We start from the raw sequence: 16,843 nt of genomic DNA on the forward strand, positions 1-16,843 counted from the left end.
ACTCACACTTGTAAGATGCACCTTTTGTATGATTATGTATTTTTCAGAAGGTAAAATATGTTAATTAGGTAGGCGGGGAATTTCCTGTGGTTTCCGGGGTTAAAAGGAACCCCCAGACATAGGCTGGTGTGACATTCTGGGATCCTGACCTCAGTGTCATCTGATGCATCAGACATTTCTCACTCAATAAAAACATCTTATCTGTTCCCAGTTGTGACTTGACTGCTCTCATTATTCCTGGATCAGGACCCCACGACACTTGGGGGCTCATCTGGGATAGGGGACATGAGGACCCCCAGTGCAGGGGTGTAGGCCTGCCACCAGCCTCCTCCCAGCTGAAGACTGAGCTGCCTGTGTAGGCACTTGAGCTTTGTCCTTGATGTGGTGAGCAAGAAGGCTGTGGGTCTGTGGAGGTGAGTCCTGTCTGTCTGCTGTGCATGAGAAAGCTGGACACGCCACCCACTCTCCGATGCCCCGGTCAGCCCAGTGGAAGCAGGAATCTGGTCTGCTTCTTGACACCTCACGGCCATTTTCATTTTCATTGTGGTCTTGTCTGTCTTGTGGTTTTGATTTCTGTTTCCCTGGGTAATTCACTTGTTTGAAAAGGTCTCCTGTCTTGTGTTTTGTTTTTTGTTATTTGAAGTTGGCACCAGTCCTGAATATGGATCCTGTGTCTTTGCTATTATTTATTTGGACATTTCTGGGGAATTAAAGTTGCAGTCACAGCTGGGATGGGTCACAGGCCTGGTATGGCTTGGTTCTTCCATGGCTGCCTTTGCGGTGGGCATAGGTAAGGCATGGCAGCTAGTTTGGGTCTTTTTTTTTTTCTACCAATCTGGCTGAAGTGACAATCTGAAGATAGGACAAAGGCATCAGTCTTGGTTTCCCAGGTTTAAATTTGGCCCTAGGGTAAATTGATATGTAAAATGGTCTAAATTAGGACTTTGTTAAGAAGTTTTGTTTTAAAACTTGGTTATCATGAGCAAGAGTGACATTGGCCAAAAAAAAAAAAACTCCTGACACTAAAAGTCCCCAAAAATATATGGCTATATGGCGCATATTAATTTTGCATGCTTTACGATCTTTGTGAGAATTATTGTATGTGAATGTTCACATGAGTGAACATATTCAAGATTAAATTATCTGCATGCTGTATAAAACAATGGGTGAATTTCTACTTGAACACAAAAAATTTGAGTCTAAAGCTCAAGAAAAGTGATCAGGTTTGGGTATTTCAAATGTCTTAGAGAATTATTGCATTGTGTTATTTTTATTTTTTATTAAAAGGATTTTTATTAACACTGACTCTTTTTTTTTCTATTTTTTATTTTTATTATTTTTTGCCAGTCCTGGGCTTGGGCTCAGGGCCTGAGCACTGTCCCTGGATTTTCTCAAGGCTAGGGCTCTACCACTTGAGCCACAGCACCACTTCTGGCTTTTTTCTATGTATGTGGTACCGAGGAATCGAACCCGAGTCTTCATGCATGCTAGGCAAGCACTCTACCACTAGGCCAAACTCCCAGCCCGACACTGACTCTTTTACATCGTATTTCATATGTCAAGTTTAACAAACAAGTGTTCAAGAATGGACTCTGTATATGCAATCACTGCCACATAAGTTTAAGAATAAAATTAAGCTGAGAGTTTGTATGTCAAAGATACATATGATCTATAGAACAGATCTATAGATCAATATGTCTATAGAATATATATCTCATCATAGATTTTTGTCTATGTAGTTATATTTATATCTCCGAGACCATGTCACTGACCTTGAATACCCGAGTGTGGGGTCCTCGCTTTTGTACTGTTCGGATCTAATATCCACAAATCAAGGAGACCATGTGTCTTTTGTTCTGGTCTTGGCTTATCTCACTCAACATGATTTGCTCTAGTTTTATCCACTTCACAGTGAATGCCATTATTGTATCTTGTCTAGTGGCTGTGTAGAATTCCATTTATAAATATACAACATTTTCTGTATCCATTCATCTTCAGGAGGGCATCTGGATTGTTTCCATCACCTGGCTATTGTGAATAGTGCAGAGATGAACATAGCTGAGCAGGTGTCCTTATCATATCCGGCTTAAGATGCTCAGGGTAGACGCCCAGGAGTGGTATGGCGGGATCATAGGGAAGGTCTAGTTTTAGTTTTTGGAGAAACCTCCAAACTCCCTTCCAGAGTGGCTGAACTAGTTTACATTCCCAGCAGCAGTGCAGTAGGATTCCTCTTTCTCCACATCTCTGCCAGCATTTGTTGTTACCATTCTGATTGGGTAAAGTGGTATCTTACGGTTGTTTTCATTTGCATTTCCTTTATGAAAATGGATGATGAGCATTTTCTCATCTGCTTTTCTGTCATTTTAACCTCTTTTTTGATAGGTCTCCCTTTAGTGCCTTTGCCCATTTAGTGATTGGTTTGTTGGGTTAGGGGGAATTAGTTTATTATGTTCCCTGTAGATATTGGATATTGAGCATTTGTCTGCTGTATTATTGGTAAATATCTTTTCCCAGTTGCTTGATTATCTTTCTACTTTAGTAGCTATGTCTTTGCTATTGCATTGTTTTAAAGAGGAACTAATTAAAAGATTATTCTATGGATTTCATAATTTGCACTTGAAAAAACATCTGGTATTACATAGAATGCATAAGGCTGTTTACATTGTAATCAAGTTTTACATTGTAATTAAGTTATGTGGTTTAGCAAAAGGCATCAGAGGATTTGGGATTTATTTCCCTTTGCTAAATTTGAGGATAAGTAGCAGAAATAAGCATTCATAATTTAAATGTGAAGGTTTGTTTTTCACAGCCAGAAACTTTGCCTATGTGTTTAAAACTCTTTATGTAATCAAGTGCCAAGGAAAAGTTAGGTTAGGCCTGTACTATCTTTGGGGGTGAGAGGTGAACTGGCAAAGGTGTGGCTCTGATTACCATAGGGAGACAGGCCGTAGGGGGAGTCCCCGCATGGTGGAAGATGATAAGCTGGCACAAAAGCTGTTCTCTAAACCTAGTAGGATGGGCTGAATGGACCATCTTCACCCTCTTTTCCTGACAGACTGGCACTGGAAACCTGATGGTAAAATGGGTGATGTGACTGGTATTTTGAAAATTTCCCTTTGGGTTGTCTTTAAAAAGAATTTTTGGCTGGGCACAGTGGCTCACGCCTGTCATCCTAGCTACTCAGGAGGCTGAGATCTGAGGATCAAAGTTCAAAGCCAGCCCGGACACTAAAGGCCTTGAGACTCTTATGTGCAATTAATCACTAGAAAATGGGAAGTGGGGCTGTGGCTCAAGGGGTCCAGGGATAGAGCGGTAGCCTTGACTGAAGAGCTTAGGACAATACATAAACCCAGAGTTCTAGCTCCATGACACTCAAAAAAAAAAAAAAAGAATTTTTGGAAAAGCATTAATGGAGGGTTTAAAATGTTATCAGTGTGATAATGTGATTTCAGTGCTATTTTACAATTGGATCTATATCTATAGATATATATTTAAATTTGGTACAGTGATATTTACAATTCTTGCAATAAGGAAAAAAACCTGTTGTTTGACTTCAAACTGTTAATGGAGTTCTAGGCAGTTACTCAGACTACTAAATAAATAAATAAATGCCTCTTTTAAAAGTAGGCCTGGGGCCAGGAGTTTGGCCTACTGGTACAGTACTTTCCTTGACCTGAGTTCAACTTCTTGGTACCACATTAATAGAAAAAACCGGAAGTGGAGCTGTGGCTCAAGTGATAGAACTCTAGCCTTGAGGAAAGCCCAAGGACAGTGCTCAGGCCCTGAGTTCAAGCCCCAAGACTGGCAAAATAAATTAATAAAATAAATAAATGGAGGCCTGGAGGCTAGGGGAGTGCCTTGAGCCTACAAAGAACTCTTCAAATGCAAATAAAGGCTAACATATAAAATGGTAAAGCAAAGATTAGTAAAAGTTTTTGGTTTGTTTTAATTAGAAATGGACTTCTGGATAAAATTTAGAAGTGAGATTGTCCGACATGTTTGTTTCCAAGTGGAAAAAAAAGGAAAAGTAGGACTGCCAAAATGAGTGTGTGAGGGTTCGAGATGAGGAGAGACACTGAGTGTGACAGTGCAGGCCTGGTGGCCTCTCAGAACTCTCTCACCAGCCAGCATGCTTGTTCCCTAGGCAACATCAGGAGCATTCATTAGAATCACCTAGCCCCCCACTGGTCTGGGACAGCCCCCTGGGGCTGAGCTATCACCAGGCTGCCCAGTAAGATTGCCAACACTCTACTACTGCTAGAGGTCCCCTGGGGGATCAGGTGACCAGTCCATTTCCCACAGACTACACAGGTCACCCCAGCAATAGCCTGTGCTTCTTCCCATTTGCTCAGCTATGGGGGACCAGTCTGCTGGTCCCTTTCCGGGCATTAAAGTCTTCCTTTGTTCCCTCATCCTGGATGTCTGTGGGATTTTTTGGCAAAGTCTCCATATTATCTAACAGACACGGGGTAAGTAAAGGCAAGGGAAAGTTTATTGGGGTTCGCTTCAGGGCAAACCCCCTGGGCGGGCACCAGAGAGGTTGTGCGGGAACCTAAGCAAGTTGGGGTTGTTATAGATAGGGGAAGAGAAATATTTGTAGCTGGTGGAGCCTGGGATTCAGTCGCCATCTTGCAGGCACAGTTAGCATTGCACAGCCATTGATGAGAAGAGGGATGATCTCTGCTGCCATTTCAGTTGCCCTCACGACCCCCAAGGGTCCAACAGATTGTTTAAATGCCATTTCAGTTTGCCCTTATGAGTTTTTGTTTGTTTGTTTGTAACAATTTCCAGCAGGCCCACATAGAAGGAGAAGAGATTCTTACAAGTCTGTCAGATGTTAACTTCTGTCCTTCACAAGCTCCAGGTAACACTAGGCTTAAAAACTTCTGTGTTGACTACCTTGTTGCTTTTAATTGGAGTAAAGCGGCCCTCTTAAAATGACTCATTTAATCGGAAAACTGCGGTTCTGAGCGCGCCCTGGCAAAGTCCCTGTGAGATCATGCTCTCTAATCTGAGGGGGCAGAGTTGCTTTGGCACTCAAAGTGGCAGAGTTCTAGCCTTGAGCTGGGGAGCTGAGGGACAGCACTTAGACCCTGAGTTCAAGTCCAGTAACCAAGTGAAAAGCCAATGGGAAATTTATCCTTGTGTGGAAAGGACACGGACAGGACAAAAGGAATGAAACATCCACATGCAGTAAATCACAGCTCAGATGGCAGAGATGGTGTCAGATCCTAGAGTCTCCTGTGCTTGGCCATTTAAAATGAATCAGAGCCAGAAGATCATGGAATACTTTGTAAGCATGCGTTCTTACTGCCCATGTCTATCTACTTCATGACTGCATAGGAACTTGCCAGGCATTTGTGTCAGTGGGTAGTAAAAACTCAAGGGAGGGGCCGGGAGTTTGGCCTAGTGGTTAAAGTGCTTGCCTAGCATGCATGAAGACCCGGGTTCGATTCCTCAGTACCACATACTTAGAAAAAAAAAGCTGGAAGTGGTGCTGAGGCTCAAGTGGTAGAGCTCTAGCCTTGAGAAAGTACAAGAACAGTGCTCAGGCCCTGAGCTCAAGCCCAGGACTGGCAAAAAAAAAAAACAAAAAACAAAAAAACAACTCAAGGGAGTCAAAATGAATGGATAGTATAAAATCTTAACCTCCCTGTATCGGCTCAAAGCCCAAGTGGCAGTCAATTTTGAGCTGGGACATCAGCTCAGGAAAGGAAGTTTTGCATTTGAGATCCTGTTCCTATTTTAAGTGGGTTGGGACCCCATTAAAGTCACAAACTGTGGGCTGGGAGTTTGGCCTAGTGGTAGAGTGCTTGCCTAGCATGCATGGAAACCCAGGTTCAACTCCTCAGTACTACATAGAAAAAGCTGGAAGTGGTGCTGCAGCTCAAGTGGTAGAGCTGTAGCCTTGAGAAAGCCCAAGGACAATGCTCAGGCCCTGAGTTCAAGCCCCAGGACTGCCAAAAAGAAAAATAAAATAGAAAAGAAAGAAAGAAAGAATTTACAAACTCTGGTGGTAAAAAGTCTGAAGTTTATTGAGCTGACTGGCCGGAGCTAACCCAACTGAGAAGTGAGCAGCCCCGAATTCACAAAGTTGGGGTTTATAAAGACAAAGACCACATATAAACACACTGTCATCCGAGTTCTGATGTCTAATCTCTATTTGTTTTGTTTTGTTTTGTTTGCCAGTCGTGGGGCTTGAACTCAGGGCCTAAGCACTATCTTTAGACTTTTTTCTCAAGGCTAAAGCTCTATCACTTGAGCCAGAGCCACAGCACCACTTCCCGCTTTTTTATTTTTCTTATGTATGTGGTGCCAAGGAATCGAATCCAGGTTTGCGTGCAAGTACTCTAGCACTAGGCCACACTCCAGCCCCTCCCTCCCTTTTTTTAAACAAGTGGACCACATAATCTTGATATGACTTCAAATTCTTAGAAGTTCTTGCCTCAGGGTTTCCTGCTAAGTTGTCGGGCTGTTTGCCTGAGGTTTCTCTGATAACTGTATTTCTTTAATCTGAATCAAGAATTTTCATTTTTCACCCATTTCCTATTGAGATCTGTCTAAAGGCCTGCAGAGTTAACTTAGATGTTGTTAGAGTCACAGAGATCAAGTTCCCCAGGCAATCAAGAAAATGCCTTTGCAAACAAGTGCTAAGCAAGCTGCACCATGGTAGCTGAAGAAAAGGCCTGGGCAGATGGTAAATGGTGTGTATGATCTCCAGCTTGGTGGAAAATATTGCTATGATCTCTAATCTTGGCAACCCTCTTGGTAAAATAGGCTAAGCTTTTAGGGTCCCTGGCTAAGAATGGAGTCAATGCACCTGAATCAACTTGAAGAAGTTATAGAAGATGGAAATACTCCCATAAACCCCTGAAGATCAAGGGATCAAAATTATCTTCAGAAACGAGGCAGGATAAATTAAAGAGGCATGGAAACAGTGGTAATAAGCAAGTGTGCAAGAGGAAGATTGCACTTGTGTGGAAAGGTTACAGCTCCAAATCTCCTATGCCTACCCAGAAAATCCTAGCCTGATTTTTTTTTTTAAATTGCTTCCTCAAAGTTGTTCCCCTGGTAATTTACTTTAAGGTCTCAGCTTTATATTGTCTTCCAAACCATTGGGGTGCCAGCCTGCAGAAGCCAGTGTACTCAGGGAAGCAAGGAGGTAATCACTGGGAGATTCCACCAAAGTCAGGCCTTAGGTTCAGCTTCTTTAACCAGTGTGGGCAGAAATTTGCAGGCAACTCAGTAGGAGGTGTGACATTCCATGGGCTCTGCTGAGAAACAAGGCTGTGGCAACCCACCATTTCCTGCCTGCTTCCACCACCCTGCAGGGCTTTGATTCTACTAGAAGGAAGACCTTGATTGTGGAACATTCTTTTCTGTGCTAAGTTCAAAGTCTTGATTATAGTTTCTAGTCGTCTGGGTCAACTGTAATTTCTGGAGACACCTTACGTCACAGGAGGAAAAGGCTCAGGCACACATTCAGCTCTCTTCCAGAGAAACCAATAGTATGATTTCCTGTGAGGAGGGACGGGAGGAAGGAGTTGAACCTAAGTAGGTTTTGCAGCTGTGCTGGTGCCTCTGGCTGGGGGAGGGGAATTCTCCACCCAGTGCTGAAAAGCCTGGAGGGGAGAGATGCTGAGTGCAAGTGAGGATTATGGGAAATGTAAAAGAAAGAGGGAGGCTAGTCATGAAAACCTAGGGAAAGGAACTGAGGAAGCAGAAAAATGGTCTCCTCTGGATAAGAAAGCATCTGAGAAGTACGGATTGTCTTGAGATGTTGGTTTAAGGGTTTGAGAAAGAGGGGAATGTGGAGACAAAGGAAAGTGTATTAGGGTCCACTCCGGGGCAAACCCCTGGTTGGGACTTGAGAAGCTTAACTGAAACTTAAGCAAATTGGGGTTTTTTTATAGACAGGAGAAGAGAAATACGTACAGCTTGTGGAGACTGTGATTCCATCACCATCTGCAGGTTCAACTGCACAGGCACAATCACTTTCGTGCAGGTGTTTAAGCCCAGAAGAGGGAATGGTCTCTGCTGCCCCTTCACTTACCCAGACCACCCCAGAGGCAAAGGGAGGAAGACAAATCCCAGGAAGTTTGAGTGTGTCTTCAGAATGGAAGTTACAAGTCGAGTTGGTATGGAATTGCGTTAGCTATGGTATAAACAGGCTCAGGGTTGGTAACACTGAGGTGGAACTTTCCTTTACATCCACCTGAAGGCTGGCGATGCTTTGATGCCTATTTCCCAATGGTGGGGGTCTTATTGGGTGCAGAACTGGGAGCCAAAGAATGCTGGGTGCCCAGCTCTGGTGACAATGGTTGACCCCAGGCCTATTATCCCCCATGTCCAGACACAGATCCAGGAGGAGGCATCTGAAGGAGCTCTTAGCTGTCCCCTAAAACTGGGAAGCTGAGCTAGGTGAGCTTGCTGACCACGACTGACTCCAGACCTTGCAGGCCTTACAAATTGACTTTGAGACACGGTCAACGTCAGGTTTCCAGTGCCCTGGCACCCAAGTGTGTATTCGCTGTCACCAGAGCCCCACACCCGAGCCCAGTTTGGGCTCAGCTGGGATTCTCAGCCCAGCCTCTGTGAAGGTGGTGGAAAGAGCTGCTGGATTCTCCACTCCCAGCTGAGCACAGTGGGGGAGGATCCTGGACTTTCACACTCTCGGGCAAATGGACACCTCAGTGTGATCCAAGAAATCCACTAAAGATCAGCCTGTCAGAACCATCCCAATGCTCTTATGGAATTCGTTTGGGGTTGAGGGAGGGCTGAGAGTTGATAATAATAATAATAATAATAATAATAATAATAATAATAATAATAATAATAAACCCCATCAGTCTGAGAATGAGAAATACGGGAAACAGAATGAGGATCAGCGTTAGCCCAGCAGCCAACCTCTTCCCAAGAAAAAGAAGGAATTAGAACTTTCTACTGAAGCCAGTAGTTTCAGCCCCCGAGGGCGGTCACCCTTCTCAAGAAGTGGCGAAGGTGAATACAATGCACAGGCTTATTAACAAAACTCAGCCAGAGCTAGAAAATGCTTGGTTCTCTTGGACTTCAGGCCTCCCCGCCTGCCTGGCTGTAGACATTTTCACTTTCCAGTATGCAGAGGCCTGTGTCCTAGTGCATGCCACAAGCTAGGCGAGACTTCCCTCTTTCTCCAAAGCTCTGTTCACCGCTTTAAAGGTGGGTAGATTCCAAGCTGAGGTAGCCCTGCAACATGGCAGAGGACTAGACCTGCTCTTTCTAAAAGAAGGCGCCTCTATAATTATAGGAGAAGCCTGGTGCTTCCAGCCCTGGTCCGTGTCTTGATGCTGCTCTTTAGGAATGAATTACTGTTGAACTCTGAGTCACTGGCACACTATTTGCTATATCCAGGGCCACAGTAATTCTGTAAAACTCATGGTCTTTTTGCCTGGGATTGTCTTGGCTATTCTAGGTCTTTTCTTGGTCGATATGAATCTTTGGATTTTATCTTCTATTTCAGTAAAGAATGTTTTTGGGATTTTGATGGGGATTGCATTGAATTTGTATATCAATTTTGGCAGTAGAGCCATTTTCACTATGTTGGTTCTCCCTAGCCATGAGCATGGGATGTCTTTCCATTTCCTAGCGTCCTCTTTAATTTCTTTCGTAAGGCTTTTATACTTTTCATTAAATAATTTCTTTACATCTTTGCTTAAGTTAATTCCTAAGTATTTTATTCTTTTGGGGGCTATTGTGGATGGGATCATTTTCTTGATTTGGCCTTCTGTTTGTGTATTGTTGGTGTACAAGAAGGCTTCTGACTTTTTTATTTTGCCAGTCCTGGGCTAGAGCTCAGGACCTGAGCACTGTCCTTGGACTTTCTCAAGGCTAAAGCTCTACCACTTGAGCCTCAGCACCACTTCCAGCTTTTTTCTATATGTGGTACCGAGGAATCGAACCCGGGTCTTCATGCATGCTAGGCAAGCACTTTAACCACTAGGCCAAACTCCCGGCCTAGGCGTCTGACTTCTGAAGGTTAATTTTGTATCCTGCCTCTTTGCTAAAGTAGTTTATTCATTCTAGGAGTTTGGGAGTGGAGCTTCTGGGGTCACTCAAGTAGAGGATCATGTCATCTGTGAATAGGGATAGTGGTAGGATGCTGGTGGTATTACAACACCAGACTTCAAACTCTACTACAGAGCCATAGTAACAAAAACCGCATGGTATTGGCACAAAAACAGACCAGAAGATCAATGGTGCTGGGAACCAAATAGCTGTTACTATGACATCCAGAAACTATAAGTTTCTGTAAACTGAAAGACCTTAGTAACTGTAAGACTCTGTCTGTAATTTGAAAGAATCGCTTATTGTTTCTACTACCCCTTCCATGATGACCCAACTTCAATATTCTGTTAAGCAAAAAGAACTTGATTTATGTATCCTGTTTGGCAGAACACTTTGACCAACTCCTGACCCCCTCCCCAGGTTTGTTTCAGGTACATGTTGTATAGAGATGGTTACTAAGCAATATCACTAGGCAACCTGCTTGCGTCAATCACCCTTTTGCTAAACGTATATATTCTGCTGTGCAAAAATAAAGATTGAGATCTTGATCAGAATACTGTCTTGGTCTCCTTTCTCGTGTCTGTTTGTCTCTCTCATTCAGGTCTGCTCCTCCTCGAGCTCTAGTTGACTCACCCTACAGGCCGGGGCAAATGGAACAGAATAGAAGACCCAGAAACAGAACCACATACCTATAGGCAACTTGTATTTGACAAAGGAGCCAAAGATACACAGTGGAACAAACACAATTTATTCAATTATTGGTGTTGGCAAAACTGGCTAGCCACATGCAGAAAACTAAAACTTGACCCTAGCCTTTCGCCATGCACAAGCATTAACTCAAAGTGGATCAAAGACCTCAACGTCAGACCGGAAACAGTGAAACTGCTACATGATAGAGTAGGAGAGACACTGGAACTCACAGGCACAGGCAAAAGATTCCTGAACAGAATCCCAGGGTCACAACAAGTTTGAGAGAGACTCCATAAATGGGACTACCTAAAAATAAAAAGTTTCTGCACAGATAAAAGCATAGCCACTAACGTAGAAAGACAGCCAAACAACTGGAAAAAGATATTTACCTATAATACATCAGACAAATGCTTAATGTCCAGTATCTACAGGGAACTCAAGAAACTAATGCCCCCACCCGCCCGCAAACCCAACAAACCATTCACTAAATGGGCAAGGGAACTAAAGAGAGACTTAGCAAAAGAAGAGATTAAAATGGCAGAAAAACATATGAGAAAATGTTCATCATCCATGGTCATAAAGGAAATGCAAATAAAAACAACCCTAAGATACCACCTTACCCCAACAAGAATGACCAAGATTTTGAGCTCAGACAATGACAGTTGCTGGTGGGGTTGTGGAGAAAAAGGAATCCTACTGCACTGCTGGTGGGATTGTAAACTAGTTCGGCCACTCTGGAAAGCAGTGTGGAGTTTTCTTAAAAAACTAAAAATTGACCTTCTCTATGATCCTGTCATACCACTTCTGGGCATCTATCCTGAACATCGTAACCCAGGATATTATAAAGACACCTGCTCAGCCATGTTCATCTCTGCACTATTCACAATAGCCAGGCGATGGAAACAACCCAGATGCCCTACTGCAGACGAATGGATACAGAAAATGTGATATATATACACAATGGAATTCTACATAGCCAATAGACAAGATAAAATAATGGCATTAGTGGGGAAATGGAGGAATCTAGAGCGAATCATGTTGAGTGAGACAAGACCAAAGAAACAAAAGGCACATGGTATCCTTAATATGTGGCTATTAGATCCAAAGAGTACAAGAGCGAGGACTCAGTATTTGCCTACCCAGTGATATGGACATGGAACTGGAAATATAAACACAACTACATAGTCATAAAATGACTATAGACATAATGTTTTATTACATAGATTAAGATGTATCTATGGCATATAAACCCTCGCCTAATTTTAATTATGTTCTAAAATCTAAGTGCCAGTGATTATATATAGAGAGTCCCTTCTTGAACACTCGTTTGTTAAACATGTCATTTGAAATGTGATGTAAAAATCAATGTTAATAAATTCTTTAATAAAAAAAAACAAAAAAAACCCTCATGGTCTTGTGTTGTCAATATTTGCCTCTAATTGAAGACCCCCAAACATCAAAGATGTGATGTCTGACAAAAAAGGGGGAAAATGAAATGGGGTTATCGTTTTAATTTGTTCCAATTTTTTAATATTACCAATATTGTTTGTAGTGCCCATATTATTCTATGGATTGAAGCTAAAAGTTTTCCAGCTAGCCCCTATCAGACATACTTGTTAAATTTGGTTTGAATTATCACTTGATCTGAATCTGTTTTGCTCTTGGACTCACACTTGTAAGATGCTGGTTGTGTATGGCTAGGTATTTTCAGAAAGTAACCAGAAAAAGTCTGAATTGTTCTACGCTTCTATGATTTCGTGCAGCCTGGCCTGTAGCGATTAAATGACTGAACTTGCTTGTCCAGTTCTCACCTGAAGCCCCCAAGAGGCAACTCCTGTCACCAAATGGCTTCTGACCTGTCTCCTGACCTGTTTCCCAGGTTTCCAAGAAAGAAGCAGAACTAGGACCAATTCAAACCAAGTTATATGGCTGCAGAGTTTTATGGTAGGGCTAGTTGGAAAACGTTTAGCTTTAGTCGTTAGAATTGAAAGACCCGCGGAGACCCGCACCCAAGGACGCACACAGGGACCACTGGATGCAATAGGCAAGAGGGTTTTATTCGGGCATATGCTCGGGCTTCTCAGGTACACGTGACCTCGAGATCCGTGAGGTTCGGGTCAGTGGCTGAGAGCCTCGATCTGTCTCGGGAGTGACTTTTTATACAGTCCTGCAGTCCGTTACAACAGAGTTCGCGCTTTTACAGCCAATAAGTTTAAAGTATTACAACCAGGTCTGCACGCAGGCAGCCAACCCTTGTGAAACAAATTATACATTTTGACCAATTATCATTCAGATAGAGTACAATAGAGTGTAGGTGCTGAGTTACACATCTCCGGCCCCTGGTATGGGAAAACAACCCTAATTTAGTTAACACATGTTGTTTAGTTGTTTATTCTTTTCAAGGTGGCCCAGGATGTTAGTTAGCTGCAAGATTTAGATAACAGGCCATGGGCAGTTGCCCTTTGCCCTAATCCCAGGCCTCGAGGAGGAGGAGGGGTCTTCCAAGCAACCTCCCAGGGAAAGTGTTACATGGCGGGGTTTAAACAATTTGTGCAGAGGCCAGAAACAGCTTGGTCAGGCACAGAAGTCTGCTCCTTAACAATGTGGGCTAGCAGGGTCTTCGTGCTGAGTAGCACATTCCAATGGGCCTGAGGTCCTGGGGAAAATGACCCTTGTCCTGTTATAGAATTAGCTCCTTTCAAGGCCTGGATGGCGCTACTGCCGGCTAGTTGTTGATTACAGATAGCAGAGCAAACGGGACGTTACAGAAAACAGAACAAGCAGGACGTGGGCTAAGCTTGTAAAAACTACTACCATGGGGAAGGGGCAGGGTCGGGTTTTACACAAGTTCCTGCCCAGTTATGAGAGATACAGGTATTAGTAAGGCGTGCTTACAAACTATTAAAAAGTGCCCCCATTCTGAAGCAGCAACCGTCTTGTTGTCCATGTAAGCTGCCCAGGGTATAGAGATGAAAAATAACTACCCCCAGACCCAAAACCATTCCCCATCAGTAAGCAGAATAAAAAATTTCCAAGGACCCAGTGGCGGCACAAACAGGAACTTCTGAGCCCTAGTCAACCATCGTTTACACAGGTGTCCGTAAGCTCCAGGAACTAGCCTATTTGGTGTCAAAATTAGACGGTACGTATAGCATCGTATAACATCTATTTCCCAAACTATAAAACTATTCTCTGACGGTTGAATGGGACCCGGAGTCGTGAGAACTTCCCGTCAGTTTCCACCAGCCTGGGAAGCTCCCCATCCCCATCTCATCTCTTCCGACCACCTGATGGGTGTGAATCTGTGACATTTGCCTTTGAAAGGTCTGTGTAAACTCTGACTGTCAGCCTCTCCCCAGCACCTCACAGCATCACTGCTTTGAGGTGTGAGTGGACAAATTTCTTGCTGGCTCCCTTAATCTATGACCAACTGGCCACAGTTCCTCAGTTAGCAAAAGCATGAGTTAAACTTTAAGATGACAGCACTATGGTTCTGACCTGGGATCTTTCAGAATAATGTTGGCATTGTAAATAATATTGACAGTACTGAACTTTGGAACTAATAAAGCTAACTCGTTTACACCATTACAAGAGGAGTTGCCAGTTTTGGTCTCTTTAACAAAGATAGGACACATGACATACTGCATGAATTGCAAAGAAATACCCTGGTGCACAACTTTTTTAAGGGAAGTAAAAAATAACACGTGGCAATGGGGACTTCTCTAGTGCTCACAGTTGCCTGTATTCTGAAAGTCTGTGAAATTCCATTTTTAGTTGTTTCTAAGAACAATGGTGATAGTTCACCAGCACTCCAATGGCTACACTGCTATTAAAAAAAATTAACCGTATTGTGCAGAATAACTGTCCCTCTACCGTAGTATGCAGAATAGCTGCTCTGTACAAAAAAAAAAAAAAAAGGTCCTGGTTTAGTCTGGGGCAAAAATTAATTGAAGAAAGGAGTAAATACAGCTTCTCTTCTAGGCTCCCAGACCAGGAGGCAGGTTTCCTGACTCCCCAAGTTCTGGGGTTGGGCGAGGCAGGGGTGGGGGCAGATAACCTGTTCTAACAGATTGTTCCCAGGAAGGAAGGCTTCTAGGTGACTACTTGTTTGCCTAAGATGGGTTGTTATATAGTCAGATCTCTACAACTTCCTCCCCAAGAAATGAAACTTAGTACTGACAGTCACTTGTGGTTAGAGTTGGGCTGGACCTGAGGTCTCCTATGGGGCCAGAGCTAAGGGGACCCCCCTCCCACACCCCCATATCTGATGAGGGCAAAATGGGGGGTTGAAACTCTGTGGCACAACTACTGGGGTTGCTTGAAAACCAAAGGCTTCCTGGGGAAAACTGAATAAAAGAAAAAATTAAAAAAATAAGGATATAGAAGACATAGAAAAAAGTAAGAATCACTAGAAATAAAAAAGGGGTCTGGGACAGTGGGTGACCCCCCAACTTTTAAGGCACTTCCAAAGTGGGGTGTTGAGCCCCAAACTCTAGCTGCCAAAACCTACAAACTCCAGGAAGGCTACTGGATAAGCGAGGTTTAGTTAAGTTTTCCTTTTTTCTTGGCCAGTCCTGGGGCTTGAACTCAGGGCCTGAACACTGTCTTTGGACTTTCTCAAGGTTAGAGCTCTACCACTTGAACCATAGCACCACTTCCAGCTTTTTCTATGTGTGTGGTACTGAGGAATCGAACTTGGGTCTTTGTGCATGCTAGGCAAGCACTCTACCACTGGGCCAAACTCCCAGCCCCTGAAGTTTTCCTTTTTAAATGTAGGAACTCTTCTCGGAGGGTGGTTGACTTCGGTGGCACAATGAGGAATTTCTGGACAAGTCACCATGGTAAGAAAACATGGCAGGGTTTGATGAAGTAAACTTGCAGGTAAGCAGACCCCAAAACTGACACATAGAAAGGTGTGGGCAGGCTGTGGCAGTGTTGGGGTGTTCTCACAGGGAAATACAGACAGACACAGGACTTCTTGGGGGTGTTGGGTATTTCTGTGGTAAAGGCAGGAGAGTCTGGCTTCAACATTATGTAAAGTAGGTGTTGTTGTCTTTGCTCTCCTCACAGCAGGTGTTTTTTTTTTTTTTCTGGGATCCATAACCTTGAGAGAAGGGGGCGCCCTGCTGATCTGCATTTGGGGCAGGTGGTAGCTTCTGGCTGCATCCTGGCAGACTCAAGTTCATTATCAGGTGGGGCTCCTGCCTCACAGCCACGTGTGTCTGCATGTAGTGCCAGGTGCTGGGACTCACACCTGTAATCCCAGCTACTCAGACGATCTGAGCTTCAGGATTCTAAAACCCGCCTGGGCAGGAATCCATGAACCAGCAAAAATCCAGAAGTGGTGCTGTGGCTCAAGTGGTAGAGCACCAGCCTTGAGCAAAAATGCTCAGGAGCAGCAGCCAGGCCCTAAAATTCAAGCTCTAGCACACACACACACACACACACACACACACACACACACACACACACACAGAGGCTCATAAAGGCAGCAGAGAAAGGCAGACATGGGTCAGGTTTCATGGGGGATTGGAGGGCAGGGGTGAGGCAAGCCTGCAGAGTGACCCAGGCTGGGGGGGGGGGGCTTGTGTGCAGAGGTGTGCTCAGGAGTCCTGTGGCTCAGGGCCAGGCCTGGCTAGGTGAGCAGGTGCTATGGAGGCAGGGTGGGTTCATCTGTTTTCTTCTTGGTTTTGAAGATGGCTGAAGAAGTCCTGGAGAGAAAGGCTCTTGCCATGGCCAGAAACACAGGAATGGAAGCCTCAGCAAAGCCCAGCCTTTATCCTGGCCCCAGAAGCCCAGTTAGTCTCCCTCCCTCTCCCTCTCCTTCCCTACTCCCCCCCTCTCACTTTTATGATGTAGGTGAAACCTAGAGTGGTGGCAGTTAGACACATGTTCAGGTTTTGGACAAGGTCCTAGATTTTCTCTGGAAGAGAAATCCAGATGCTGTGGGTTCAGATCCATCCTCCTGACCAAAGCCACAGGGAACTTTAGGCTTTGTGTTTGGTGTTGGGGTGGGAGGGGAGGGGCGGGGAGGCAGAGTGAAGCAGTTCCTGGGATGGGAGCTCTGATCTGGGGGGGCGGGGCAAAGACAGGATGGAGGAAGGCCTGG

General features: G+C 44.1%; 1 pseudogene; it reads left to right on the top strand.

Annotated features, from left to right (window-relative positions):
- The window catches only part of LOC150042096 (lysophosphatidic acid receptor 3-like), a 181,658-nt pseudogene that overhangs the window by 139,700 nt on the left and 25,115 nt on the right, over positions 1-16,843 (top strand).

The sequence above is a fragment of the Megascapheus bottae genome, chromosome 37 (genome assembly GCF_031878675.1).
Source record: "Megascapheus bottae isolate mThoBot1 chromosome 37, mThoBot2.hap1, whole genome shotgun sequence".
In the NCBI taxonomy this organism is placed as follows: domain Eukaryota; kingdom Metazoa; phylum Chordata; class Mammalia; order Rodentia; family Geomyidae; genus Megascapheus; species Megascapheus bottae.